The 12943-nt window shown below is 45.6% G+C and overlaps 1 pseudogene; it reads left to right on the forward strand.

Moving 5' to 3' along the window:
* The first annotated feature begins 937 nt into the window (after window positions 1–937).
* On the forward strand, window positions 938–1784 carry LOC119532765 (annotated as a pseudogene).
* Window positions 1785–12943: the final 11159 nt, after the last annotated feature.

Here is a 12943-nt window from a genome sequence, read left to right on the forward strand (position 1 = left end):
CCTCTGCCCAGATGCCTTCTCCAAATCTGCCCCTGGATAACTCCTTCCACCCTTCAGTTCTCAGCCCAAATGTCACCTTCCCTGGCTTCTTCCTTTCCCAAACTCTATCTACACTGAGCGCATCCAGCATACTTTCCTCAAAGCCCTTACCACAGTTTGTAACAACACTATTGTGTGGTTATTAGTTGAAAGTCTACCTCTTCTGCTAGAGTGTCAGCTCCCTGAGGGTAGACACTGGGTCTGCTCAGTTCCCCACTGTGTCCACAGAGCTAGTGCTGTGTCTGACATGTAGGGGCTTCTCAAATATTTGGTGAGGGAATCAGTAGATGAAGGGACAGATGGATGGAAGGGGCAGAGAGAGTATTTGACTTTAAGTCCATCTGACCAGAGGGTCCTGCTCTTTCTACTCCATTTCACCAGGTTTACAGTCCCAGGATCTTTACTGAAACCAAGTAAAACCAACGTGGTTAAAGCCAAAAGGAACTTCAAAGACGACTTGGTCACCAGTCCAGCAAGAAGTGACTTGTCCAAGGTCAGACAACACAGTGGCCCAGGAAAGACTAAAACCCAGATCTCCTTATGAATAATCATAATAATAGTGGATCAAGCTGGTGGAGTGAGATGCTTCAGGACTCCATTACCCCCATGAAGCTTTGAACAACCAGCAAGAAATGGCAGAAACTTCTCTCTCAAAGTTCCAGAAAACAGTTAAAGGACTGCAGTAACAGGGCGAGCTCTGAATCAAAGATAAGGCTACTTAAAAGTGGTGGGATCTCCTGGTGCCCTGCTGGCTCCTCCTTCCCTCACTCCTCCCTGGCTTGGTGCAGAGACAACCTGCACTCCCAGTGTAGATCCTTGGTTCTGGTTCCAGAGGAAGCAGAGTAACCCTCGTGCATTGTCCTGGATTCCCATCATAACTTAAAGGGAAACGGAAACAATGTCTGGAGCCCTTGATGTCCTGCAGATGAAGAAGGAAGATGTCCTCAAATTCCTTGCAGCAGGAGCCCACTTTGGTGGCACCAATCTTGACTTCCAAATGGAAGAGTACATCTACAAAAGGAAAAGTGATGGCATCTACATCATAAATCTGAAGAGGACCTGGGAGAGGCTTCTGCTGGCAGCTTGTGCCTTTGTTGCTATTGAAAACCCAGCTGATGTCTGTGACATACCCTCCAGGAATACTGGCCAAAAGGCTGCGCTGAAGTTTACTGCTGCCACTGGAGCCACTCCTATTGCTGGGGCTTCACTCCTGGAACCTTCACTAACCAGCTACAGGCAGCCTTCTGGGAGCTGCATCTTGTGGTGGTGACTGATCCCAGGGTTGACCACCAGCGTCTTACAGAGGCGTCTTATGTTACCTGCTGACCGCTCTCTGTGTAACACAGATTTGCCTCTGCAATATGCGGACATTGCCATCCCATGCAACAACGGGCTCACTCTGAGTCTGATGTGGTAGATGCTGTGCTTACATGGCTCCATTTTGCATGAGTAACTGGGATGCCTGATCTCTACTTTCACAGAGATCCTGAAGAGACTGAAAAGGAAGAGCAGGCCACTGCTGACAAGGCTGTGACCAAGGAGGAATTTCAGGGTGAATGGACTGCTCCAGCTCCTGAATTTACTGCTACTAAATCCAAGGTTGCAGGCTGGCGTAAAGCTCCTCTGCACCCATTCAGCCATTCCCTACTGAAGACTGGAGGGCGCAGCCGGCAACTGAAGGCCTGTCTGCAGCTCCCACTGCTCAGGCCATCGAATGGGTAGGAGTAACCACCAAGTGGTTGTGAATGCTCTTCCATGGCTTTTAAACAGAAGTGGAAATAAGATTGCTGGAAAATGAACTTCAGTTTCTATAAGTTACGTGCATTTATTTTTCTATGATTCCAGATCCAGTTGCCTGGAGATTGCTTTGGGTCTCTTGACCACAGTGTTGCTTCTAAAACCCACCATGGATATAAAGTATATTGCTTTTCACTTGAGACTTTTCCTCAACTTGCTTATTTCCATATAAGCGACCATCTGAGTTCTGAAAATAGAACTATAAATGGTTGCACATACATACATGGCAACACCAGGGATGTCTTCCCAGGGTCGAGGATTTATAGCCTTCTTATCATTGTATGTGGAGAGAACTGTCCCAGAATCCCATATCCATCCTCATTTCTGCTCTAAAATTATGGTTCCCTTCTACTTTAAGAAGGCGTTTGCCTGTTTGAACTGCTTGGACACAGTTTTATTTTTCTTTGCAATTCCTCAATCTAGATTAGAGGCACAAATATGAGATTAATTTTAGAAAATACAGAAAGTTTTCCTCTATCTACTTCTTTTTTCGCTTTGAATTGTCAGATGACAAGACTATTGGCAGCAGGAATTTAGCTTTCACTCAGAGTAAAGAACGGCCTGCAGTTTGCTGACTTGAGACAGAGAACCGGTGGCATTCCCTTTGAACCAAGCTGTGGGAAGGGTGGCACAAACCCTGCCTGCGGCCACTGCCCTCAGATCCCTGCTGCAGGATTGCTCCCGGATGATTTGAATTCACAGGATGGTCAGATACCTGTGAAACAAGTTAGCTCACTTAGTTCATTCTTAAGTTAACTCACTGTGCTGCCTTGGGAGAAAATGCAATAAAACTCTTCAAGACTTTGTGTAAAAAAAAAAAAAAAAAAAAAAAAAAACTGATTCCTTTTTGTGTACAGCTTTAGGAGTTTTAACAAATACATAGATTTGTGTAACCACCAGAACATTCAGGACACAGAACAATTCCATCACCCTGTGCAGTCACACCCTACTTCTAAGCTAACCATGGCAACTTACTTCTCAGTCACTATGGTTTTACAGTTGCCAGAATGTATCTTTGGACTCAACCACACACTGTGTATCCTTTTGAAACCATCTTCTTTCACTCAGTTTAACGCCTGTGATATTCATCCATGTTGCTATGTGTATTGGTAGTTGGTTCCTTTTTATTACTTTGTATGACTGGCCCCAAGTTTGTTTCTTTCTTCACCTGGTTAAAGGATATTCAGGTAGTTTTCAGGTTTGGGCAATTATGAACAGAGCTGCTATGAGAAGTCATGTACAGGTTTTTACATGAATTAAGTTTTCCTTTCTCCAGGAGTGAGATTTCTGGGTCATATACCTAGTGTGTATTTAACTTTATCAGAAACCGCCAGACTGTTTTCCAGGCTGGCTATGCTATTTACATTCCCAACAGCAACAGACGAGAGTTCCAGTTGTTTCACATCCTCACCAGCACTTGGAATTGTCAGTATTTTTTTTTAGCCCTTCTAATAGATGGCTTCAATTTGCAGTTCTCTAATGGCTAATGATGTTGAGCATCTTTTCTTGTGCTTACTTGCCATCTGCATATCCTCTTCGGTGAAGTGTATGTTCAAGTCTTTTACCCATTTTTTTTTTTTAATTGGGTTGTTTGTTTTTTTACTATCGAGAGTTTTGTTTTCTAATATTTCCTGGACACAAGTATTTTGTCGGATATAGATTTACAAATATTTTCCAAGTTTGAAGCTTGTCATTTCATTTCCTTAACAGTATCTTGCACAAAAGTTTTTTATATTGATGAAGCCACCACAGTTTATCAGTTTGTTTCTTTTATAGATTGTGCTTTTGAGATCAGATGTAGGTACTCTGCCTAATCTCAGGTTATAAAGATGTTCTCCTGACTTTTCTGCTAATAGTTTTATCGCTTTACATTTATATTTAGATCCATGATCCATTTTGAGTTTTTATATAAGATACGAGGTTTAGGTTGAAGTTCATGGGTTTCTTCGCATGTGGATGTGCAGTTGTTCAACATCATTTGTTGTCTTTGCATCCATTTCTGAACTCTATCCAGTTCCATAATTATAGTATGTATCCCTTTGCTAACACCACAGTGTCTTGATAACTGTAGCCTTATAGTAAATCTTAAAATTAGGTAGTGAGTCCAGGATGTCTAATTGCATTCAGTAGGATACAAGATAGAGTGAGCTGACTCAATCTTTCCCAGAACCAACACTTTATCCACTGGGTTTTAATTTCAATGTCATCTTTCATCTCTAGAAATTCTAGTTGGTTCTTTTTAATTCACCTGCTCAGTTTTGATAGTCTCTCACTCTTTTATCATACATTGAATCACCTCTTTAATTTCTTTAAAAAATAAACATAATTATTTCATATTCTATAAGAGATAATTCCAATATTTTTAGTTGTTATAGATCTGATTCAGCAGTGCTGCTTCTGCTGACTCTCATTTCACATAGCTTATTTCCTCTTGTGTTGAATGATTATTATTTTTTTTTTTTTTTAGTGTGACCTCCTGCGCCTTGGATATTTATCTGTGAGAATTCTTTAAAGCCTCGATTTAAAGTGTGTTCCTCTAGAGACAATTTGCAATTGCTTCATCAGGCATCTGGGGAACACTGTAAACTACATTTTCCGTTAATTTTTCAGAGGAGGGGCACCAACACAGGCGGTATGAATTCTGGCCCCACATCCACTTGAGACTGAGCTTGTTCTAGAAATCATCAAGGGAGACCTTTCTTTTCTCTGCTCCAACAACAGTCAAGACAGAAGCAGACATCTCTCCTGTGAGTATTTTCTTTTTCCAGTTTACCAACTAAGAGCATAGTCCTTTGGGACTCCTGGTTTGGGCAGGGGTCTTCTAACTCATCTCCCACCTTGCCAGGGCCCCAGGCATTATCTCCTGTACCATAAGCTTGGGCAACCTGTAAAAACCCAGACTTTGGGTCACAAGGATGGGCAGATGTCCTGTTTTAGTTTGCTAAAGTTGCCAAAATGCAAAATACCAGAAATGGGTTGTCTTTTACAATGGGGATTTATTAACTGACAAGCTTACAGTTCTGAGGCTGTGAAAATGTCCAAATCGAGTTATCGTCAAGACGATAACCTGGTCTCTGAAAGACAGGCTGCCAGTGATCCTTGGCTCTTCTGCCACATGGCAAAGCACATGGTGGGTGTGCTGGTCTCTCCCTTCTCTCCTGGGCTTCGTTGCTTTCAGCTTCTGGCTTCTCCATCTGTGGCTTTCTTTCTCAGCTTCTGTATATTTCTCTGAATTCCATCCTCTTATAAAGGACTCCAGTAAGGGATTAAGACCCACCTGGGTTATGCCTCAACTAAAATAACCTAATCAAAAGATCCCACCCACAATTGGTCTGCACCCACAGGAATGGATTAGCTCTAAGAACATTAAGTACCCCAAAACATATCTTTTCTGGGGTACATACAGCTTCAAATCATCACATGCCCTTAAGGCGTATCCTGGCTCCAAAATGCATTTACACCTGTGGACTCGTGATTTCTTTGCTTCTGAACACTGAATATTTCCCTTACTTTTCTGTCTTCTCAGCTATATTTTTTAAAGAATTTTTAAATTTTTTATCCAACATTTTTAGGTATTCTGTCACAGAGGTTTCTGTACACATCTATTCCACCGTATAGCTGGAAATTGCATCTTTGACTTTTGATAGGGAAGTTTTGATAGGGAAGTCATTGTGGTAGCTGATAAACGTAGTTTTTTTTCCTCCCAACTGATTTCACATTTATTGTTTATTATATTTCTTTCTCTCTTTTTCTCCTTTCCCTTTTCTGGCTTAATCAAGTTTGTCCTTACTTCTTATTTCAAATCTCACCACCACCACCATCACCACTTGTTTATTTAGAAGTTCTACTATGCTTTTTAATTTTGGTTTTGCCTGCTTGCTTCTCTGCTCTCCTTTTCAAAGACCATTAGAATACTTTTATTCTCTACTCTCCAAAACCCCTTTTTCCCTCCATGGATTTGCTGACAGACATTAGACCAGCACTGTCCAAAAGAACATTCTACAATGGTGGAAGTGTTCTGTGTCTGCTCTGTCCAGCACAGTTGTCACCACCAACATGTGGCCACTGAGCACTTGAAATGTGGCTCATGCAGCTGAAGAACTGAACTGGACATTTTATTTAGTTTTAATTAAATAGCCACATGTGGCTAGGGGCTACCATACTGGACAGTGCAGATTTAGATCTTTTCATTTCTGACTATTAAGAAGTTTCTCTTAGTGTGGTTTTCTTCATTTCAAGAATCTCTCTTAAAATCACAATTGTTAATCACATTTTCATCATTCATTTAGATTTAACTATGTGTATCCATTCCTTCCTACTGTTTCCTGTGTGCTTTTCATCCCATATCTTGAGATGTCTCTTCTAACCCAGTTTTCATTTGATACTGAGTATTTCCTTGAGTATTTTGTTTGCTCTTTGTGTGCCCCCCCAAAATCCTGACAGGATTAATGAAATCTTGACTGGGATGAAGATACTTGGATCATAAACCTTTCCCCCAATAGTTCATTGATGTTTTGTTCTCTTTCAGCTTCCAGTGCTGCGGATATAAAGAGCAAAGTTATTTCAATTCTCTTTCCTTTGTAAGCCACGTCTTCTTACCTGAGTCAGCCTGATGATGTTCCATCTGTCCTAGGGTGACAGTATGACACTCAGAACATAAACAGGTGCATGAGAAACGGAATTGTCCTTCTGTAACTGAATTTCACTTCTATTTTGAGCTCCATTCACTGGGACAGGGGACGCCCCATCTTAGGGCCTCATCTCAGTTCTTGGGTGGGGGCAGGGATTAGGAGGTGCTGAGGGTGCAGAGGGGACCATCAGCAGGATCCGTCCTTAGTGTCACCGTCTGCCTTGCTGTCCACCCCCAGGATGCCTTGTCTTCATCCCCCACTCATGGGCCTCCCACTGGACTCCACCTCTGTGTCCTTCAGCCCTCTGTGCCTTGTCGGCGCCACACTCTTGAGAACCTCAGAAATATGTGGCTTCCTCCAGGCCAGGCTGGTGAGCTGAGGCTCAGTGAGGCAGAAGGCTCCCAATGGCCATGAAAATGTGTCTCTCGGATCTCTGACACTGGAAACACAGTTGACCCACGGCTCCAGCGGCCGTGCTCTGAAATCCCTCACCCTCTGTGTGCCTGTAGAGGCTGCGCTCCCACAGGTTCCTTCCAGTCAGTGATGGCACCTGGCAGAAATACCAGGGAGCACCATGCCTGAAAGATGCAGGACTCTTCCAGCAGGCATCTGTGACTAAAGGGTTCCCCATCGGCCTTGCTGAACTTTCTGAGAAGTGCACTATAGTCTAAGATGCTTCCATGCAAACTTCCTTCCTTCTTTCCCTTGCTCCTTCACTTGGGTCAGACTTACACTGAGGTCTGATGGTTCTCCAGCCTCCCCGATTCCTTCTCCATTTTCCCTCATAGATGTGCCCCCTAACAAATCTCTTGTACATCTGATCCTGTCTTGGTGTCTGTTTTTCAGGGGGTTTCGATTAATACAGGTCCTCACCTTGCAAGCCAGTCCGGGCCCTAGGACCCCCCTGAAGTTGTGGGACTTCCACGGGCCCCAGCACCACATATATGACACCCGTGGGTGGGATATTACACCAGTGGTTGCAGGTCCTTGCCATGCCCAGAGCCCAATACCTCGCAACACCCAGACTCGGGGAATTCACCCCTTCTAGGACCCAGCCATCACCTCCTCCTTCAATGGCCGGAGCTGTTTCCCTCTTAAATCCTAGTCCTGAGACTCCTGCCACATGCAAAGATGGCTGTGTGACCCTGAGGTAGGCTGGAATTCTAGCATCTCCAGCAGAAAGAGATAGTTAGGTATTCATTTATGTCTGTATTTATTATCCAGGAACTCATCAAGCACCTGTTATGTACAAGACATGGTGACAGCAGAGCATTACAGAAACTGCACGGGATATGGAGACAGCTGGAAGGCAAGGGCTGAGTTTGAGCATTCACATTCAGAGCTGTGTGACCTTGAGTGAGTTACTTGGCCTCTCTGAGCCCTGTTTCTGCCTCTATAAATGGGTTGTGTGAGGAAATCATGTTATACAGCACAATGAGTTGACACTAGCAGATGTCTACAAATGGTTAGGGTAATTACTGCCAGGGCTATAGCTATTCGTTCTGTTTTTGAAGGAAGGAGCCAGGGGTGACTTGGGTCTGTCCCCATATTCTGGGTACCTAGAGGCCAGTTTCCCACACACAGCTCAGCAGCAGGGGCCTGAGTGCTGCACAGCTATTGTCTGCTGAAGGGCAGGGTCCAATAGGAGTCTGGTCCGAGGCTCATGACTTTCTGTTCTATTTCACAAACCCGTTCCGTGGAGGCAGCCCCTGTGGCTAAGTCTTAGGGCACGAAGGAGGTGGAGGAGTGAAGTAGGAGGTAGGACCTGGCAGAGGGCAGCCTGAATGCCATGAGGAGGGCTCAGTGTTTTGGGAAAGGACCCAGATAGGAAGCAGACATGGAGCTAGTCTTTAGGGAGGTGGCACAACAAATCTTTGGCCTAAGGGGCCTGGGTAAACACTAATTCTCTACACTCCAGGAGAAAGATACAGACAAAGGGTTGGGAGGTTCAGAGGAAGGAGAACTCATACCCAACTAGAAAAATCCAGGGAGTCTTCCTGGTGGTGGCATTTCAGTCAAGCCTTGAAGAATGCTATGAGGACTAAAGGAGAGGGGAGGGCACTCTGGGAAAAAGAGGCCGCATGGGCAGAGGCTTGGAGATGGGAGAGCTTGGGATATTTCACCTGGAGTAGAACAGGGAAAAAGAGTGAGAAATGAGGCCATAGGGGTTACTAAGCAGGGGTAAGCTTCTGGAGAACCCTAAACGCCACAGCCAGGAGTTTGATATTTACCCTGTTCAGTAGATGAGTGACAGGGAAAGATTTTGAGCAGAGGAGTGACACTCTCAAAGTATATTAGCAAGATGGGTGGCCCAGGGAATTTTGCAGTCATGGGTACCTTGGGCAGATCCCAGAAAGAAGATTTTTCCAGTTTCTGTCTTTGTGGTAAGGTTCCTTCCGCCTCTATCTCTGATTTTCACCAGGGTCTGAGAGACAGGGAAGCTCAGCATTTTGTGTGTCATGTGTAATCACTTCCAATACTCAACACGCACACACGCTCAGAGGGCCAAGCAGGGAGCCCCTTCCCAGGCTGCGTGGCCAACATTGGCCACCAGATGGCGCCACCCACATCCCAGCCAAGGGAGAGCCTGAGCCCACGCTTTAGAACCAATCCCATGCAGAAGGGACCTTAAAGACAAACAAGTTCACCCGCCTCGTTTTCTATGTGGGGAAACTGAGTCTCAGACAAGGGGAGTGACCTGGCAAGGTGAGGCAGGGAGTGCCCCCTCAACAGTTAGACTTGAGCAGATGGCTGCTGAGCTGCAATCTGAGTGGACAAAATCAAGACTGATCAAGAGGCAGCCCCACCCCAACACAGGCATGTGTGTTTATATACCACCGCTGCTCCAAAAGGGATTTGCTTCACCATCTGTCACAATGCCTGCATCTTCACCATCAAGGGGTCTCTCCTTTTGATTAAAATACACAACCTCCAACCAATCTCTTTTTAAACGTATATGCCCCATAAAGGTTACAGGGTATCCTTGGACCCTGAGATGGTTACTGGGGATCCTGGTGTCAGCCCCTGGGGCTTCCTGACAGCCTGGGAGCAGGAACTATCAGCCTCCTTCTCCTCTGCCTTTGCCCTTGCTCTTTCCTCTTCCTGCAATGCCTCTTCCTGGAAACTGTCCTGGTGAAAAAGTCCTGTTCATTCTTCAACCACCTATGCTCACTCCTTCTGGAAATTCTCCAGATGTCTCTGCACAGAGATCTATCCCTGATGGCCCTCCACCCACACTCATTCATGTGAGTCTCTGTCCCTGGCCTTGGCTGCCAGGAGCTCCTCAAAGGCAGGAACTGTGAGCTCTTCACTGCCACACCCTGGAGCCCAGCTCAGGGCCCAGCACACAGCAGGTACTGAATGTCATCTCTCTCTCTTTGATGGAAGGAGGCAAACAGTGCCTAGAGAGTTGGGGCTGAAATCAGGAAACCTATGTTCTAGCCCAGCTCTGCCACCAACCGGTGTGGCTAAGTCCCTTTCCATTTCGGGGATCCCTTCCCACCCCTATATTCATAGTCTTAGGTTTAACACATAACAGTCATTTGGAATTGTCAGGTCCTCTTGGTAGATAATTCACACGGCCTGGAGTGTGGAGCATCTGCCACTGTGGTGGCAGGAGGTCCCCAGTATGTAGAAGAGAGCGTGCTAAACAGGAGTGTTTGGACTAGTGCAGCAATGAGGCTGCTATTACAGACAATTCGGACCATAAAAGGTTGAGATGCTCCTTCCAAGAAGTGTTAGTTTACATTTTCTTTGGGATTCTGCAGAATCAGATCTAATGGTAGACCTTGAAATGTAACAAGCAGAAGGGGAACAATTTTGGAGAACCCTCAAACTTCATTTGTCAGTACCCGTGCCGCCTCAGACTGGCCTAGCCTTTAAGGCCCTACATCCCCATACTGCCCAAGCCCCCAGATCTTTCTGGGCCCTCTCAGACACCTCCCTCTTGGCAGAAGCACTGGGGGCCATGGTCACACTCCACCTTTAAATAACCACAGGACAGCCTAATTATGAACTGAGAATGGAAACTTGACATGGGGGAGGTCTTTCCAGCCTTTGTCTGCAACCCAGCTACTGGGTTGAATGGGTGGGAGGCGAGGGTAGGGTCTGAATTTGGGAAGGCATCAGGGTGAAGATTTGGAGGCGAGCAGAGCTGAGGCGGGACCCTCTCAGGGCTCATTCGCTTGTTTGGGGGACAGCTGGGCCTTGACTGGGCAGGGGCTCACAGGCCTGCAGGCTTCACAAGCCCCAAACTCCTCCCCCTCCTCCCTCTTTTCCTCCTCCGCCTCTGCCTCCCAGCAAGCACATGTTATTTCGTGGGAGGGTAGAACAGCCCGTGGGCGTGTAGGGAGCACTGGGTGGGCAGCCTGGAGGCTCAGATCTGGTTCCCACAGCAGACAAGCTGCTTCCCTTCCCTGGGCCTCAATTACCCCACTGGTAAAATAGAGACAAGGGTGCCCTATTTTACCAATCCCATTAGAAACCCCCCTGATCTTTCATGCCTTTGCAGATGCTGTTCCCCTCGCCTGCACTGCCCTTTCCCTGGGCTTCCACGGGCGAATGCCGATCATCCCAACCTCCAGCCAAGGGACTCCCTTCTCACTCTACCATGGCTGTGCTTAATTTGGAGTAGAGGTGGAGAATGCTTTCTATGCCCCACAAAACTCCCCTGCACAGAAGGCTCATTACAGGGTTATGTGCAACAACATAAAATCAGAATTTAAATGTCACCAATTAGGAAACAATAGCAGTAATAATAACAATGTCTAATACTCACTGTTTACCATGTACAGTGCTTTATGCATAGAATCACATTTAACCCTCACAATAAACTGATGAAGGAGGTGCTAGCTTTATCCCCATTTTACAGAGGAGGAAACTGAGGCACAGAGAGGTTAAGTGGTAGGGTTAGAATGTTACTTTCATTTCATGGCATATTATGTAATCATTTAAAATTATGGTGATGTAAAAGTTTAATGCCGTGGGGAAATGTGTATGTTATAATGTGATGGGGGTGAGGGTGAGGGTGGGTGGGGGGATGCTGAATATATACAGAAAAAAAATAAATGAAAACACAAAACAAATGTCCACAGTGGTTTCCTCTACATAATGGATTAATGGCTATTTTCTATTTTCTTCATTGTACCTCTGTGTATTTTCCACATTTTCTTCAATAAGCAGGCAATCTTTTACATCCTCCTACATTGTCTGCCAACAATTTGAGAGTAAGAATTCAGATCCAATTAGGTTTGAAATAGATTGCAGGGGTGAAGAAACCTTGACCTTAAGGTGCTTCTCTGAGCTCCACTCTGACTTGGCTTCCTGGGCTGAGAGGCTTTTTGTCCCTCACAACATTCATTTGTTCATTCATTCACTCATTCACTCCTTCACTGAGTCACGGCCAGATTCCGGGCACATGTATGGGGTGCAGAGACAATCAGTCTGGTTTCTGGGCCTCACTGAGCCCAGATTGGGAGGTGCTGAGGCCTGAGCAAGGCAGGACGTGGGAAGAGCAGTCACTGGGTGACAGAAGAGGGGTCAGGAGACAAAGGACAGTAGGGGAAAGGGTTGGGAGGAGGGGCGTGGAGGACTGATCCAAGGTTCAGGGCCCCCTGCTCACAGCTGAATCCCCTGCGTCCAGCGGCTCAAGACTGATGAATAAATGAATAAACAAATAAATAAAACAAATGACAAACTGGGAAAAATAACTGCAAGCTCTATCACAAACAAAGGATTAATATCCATAGTATATAAAGAGCTTCTAAAAGTAGAGAAGGAAAGACCAACAATCTCATAGAAAAATGGGCAAAAAATATTAACCGATGATTCACAGAAAGAGAAATACAAATAGCCCTTAGTCATTTGAAAAGATGATCAAGATCACTCCAACAAAAGAAATGCAAATTACAACTACAGGGAGATACCACTTCCCACCTATCAGATTGGCAAAAATCCAAAAGCTTGACACTGCATCCTGCTGCGGAGGTTTAGGGAACAGGCCCTGTCCTGCCTTGCTGGTGGGAATGCAAAACAGCACGAGCCCTCTGCAGGGAGGGTGGCAGCAGCTAACAGAATCGCCTGCGCATTCAACCTTCCACTCAGGAATCCTGCTGCTGGAATCCACGCCAAATGCACGAACAAAAATACCCAAGGAAGTAAGCCCAAGGCTTTTTACTGCAACTCTATTCGTAATAGCAAAAGACTGGAAACAGGGTAAATATCGATCAGTAGGGACTGATTGAATAATCAGGGTTCTTCCACTCAACGGAGGACTCTGCAGCTGTGAAAAGGAACCAGGAGGAGCGCAATGTGATGCTATGGAGAGTCGGCTGGGCTGCGTTGTGAAAAAGGCAACGTAGAGGAAAGTGTGATTGTGGGAGCCCCAGGCCCCCCAAGTGTCTTGAAGACTGCACACAGCAGTTTACTTGACCAAGGACAGTTAAGGTTTGACCTATTCGCATTGTAATATCAGGTGC

This window comes from Choloepus didactylus, chromosome 4 (assembly GCF_015220235.1).
Source record: "Choloepus didactylus isolate mChoDid1 chromosome 4, mChoDid1.pri, whole genome shotgun sequence".
NCBI lineage: Eukaryota > Metazoa > Chordata > Mammalia > Pilosa > Megalonychidae > Choloepus > Choloepus didactylus.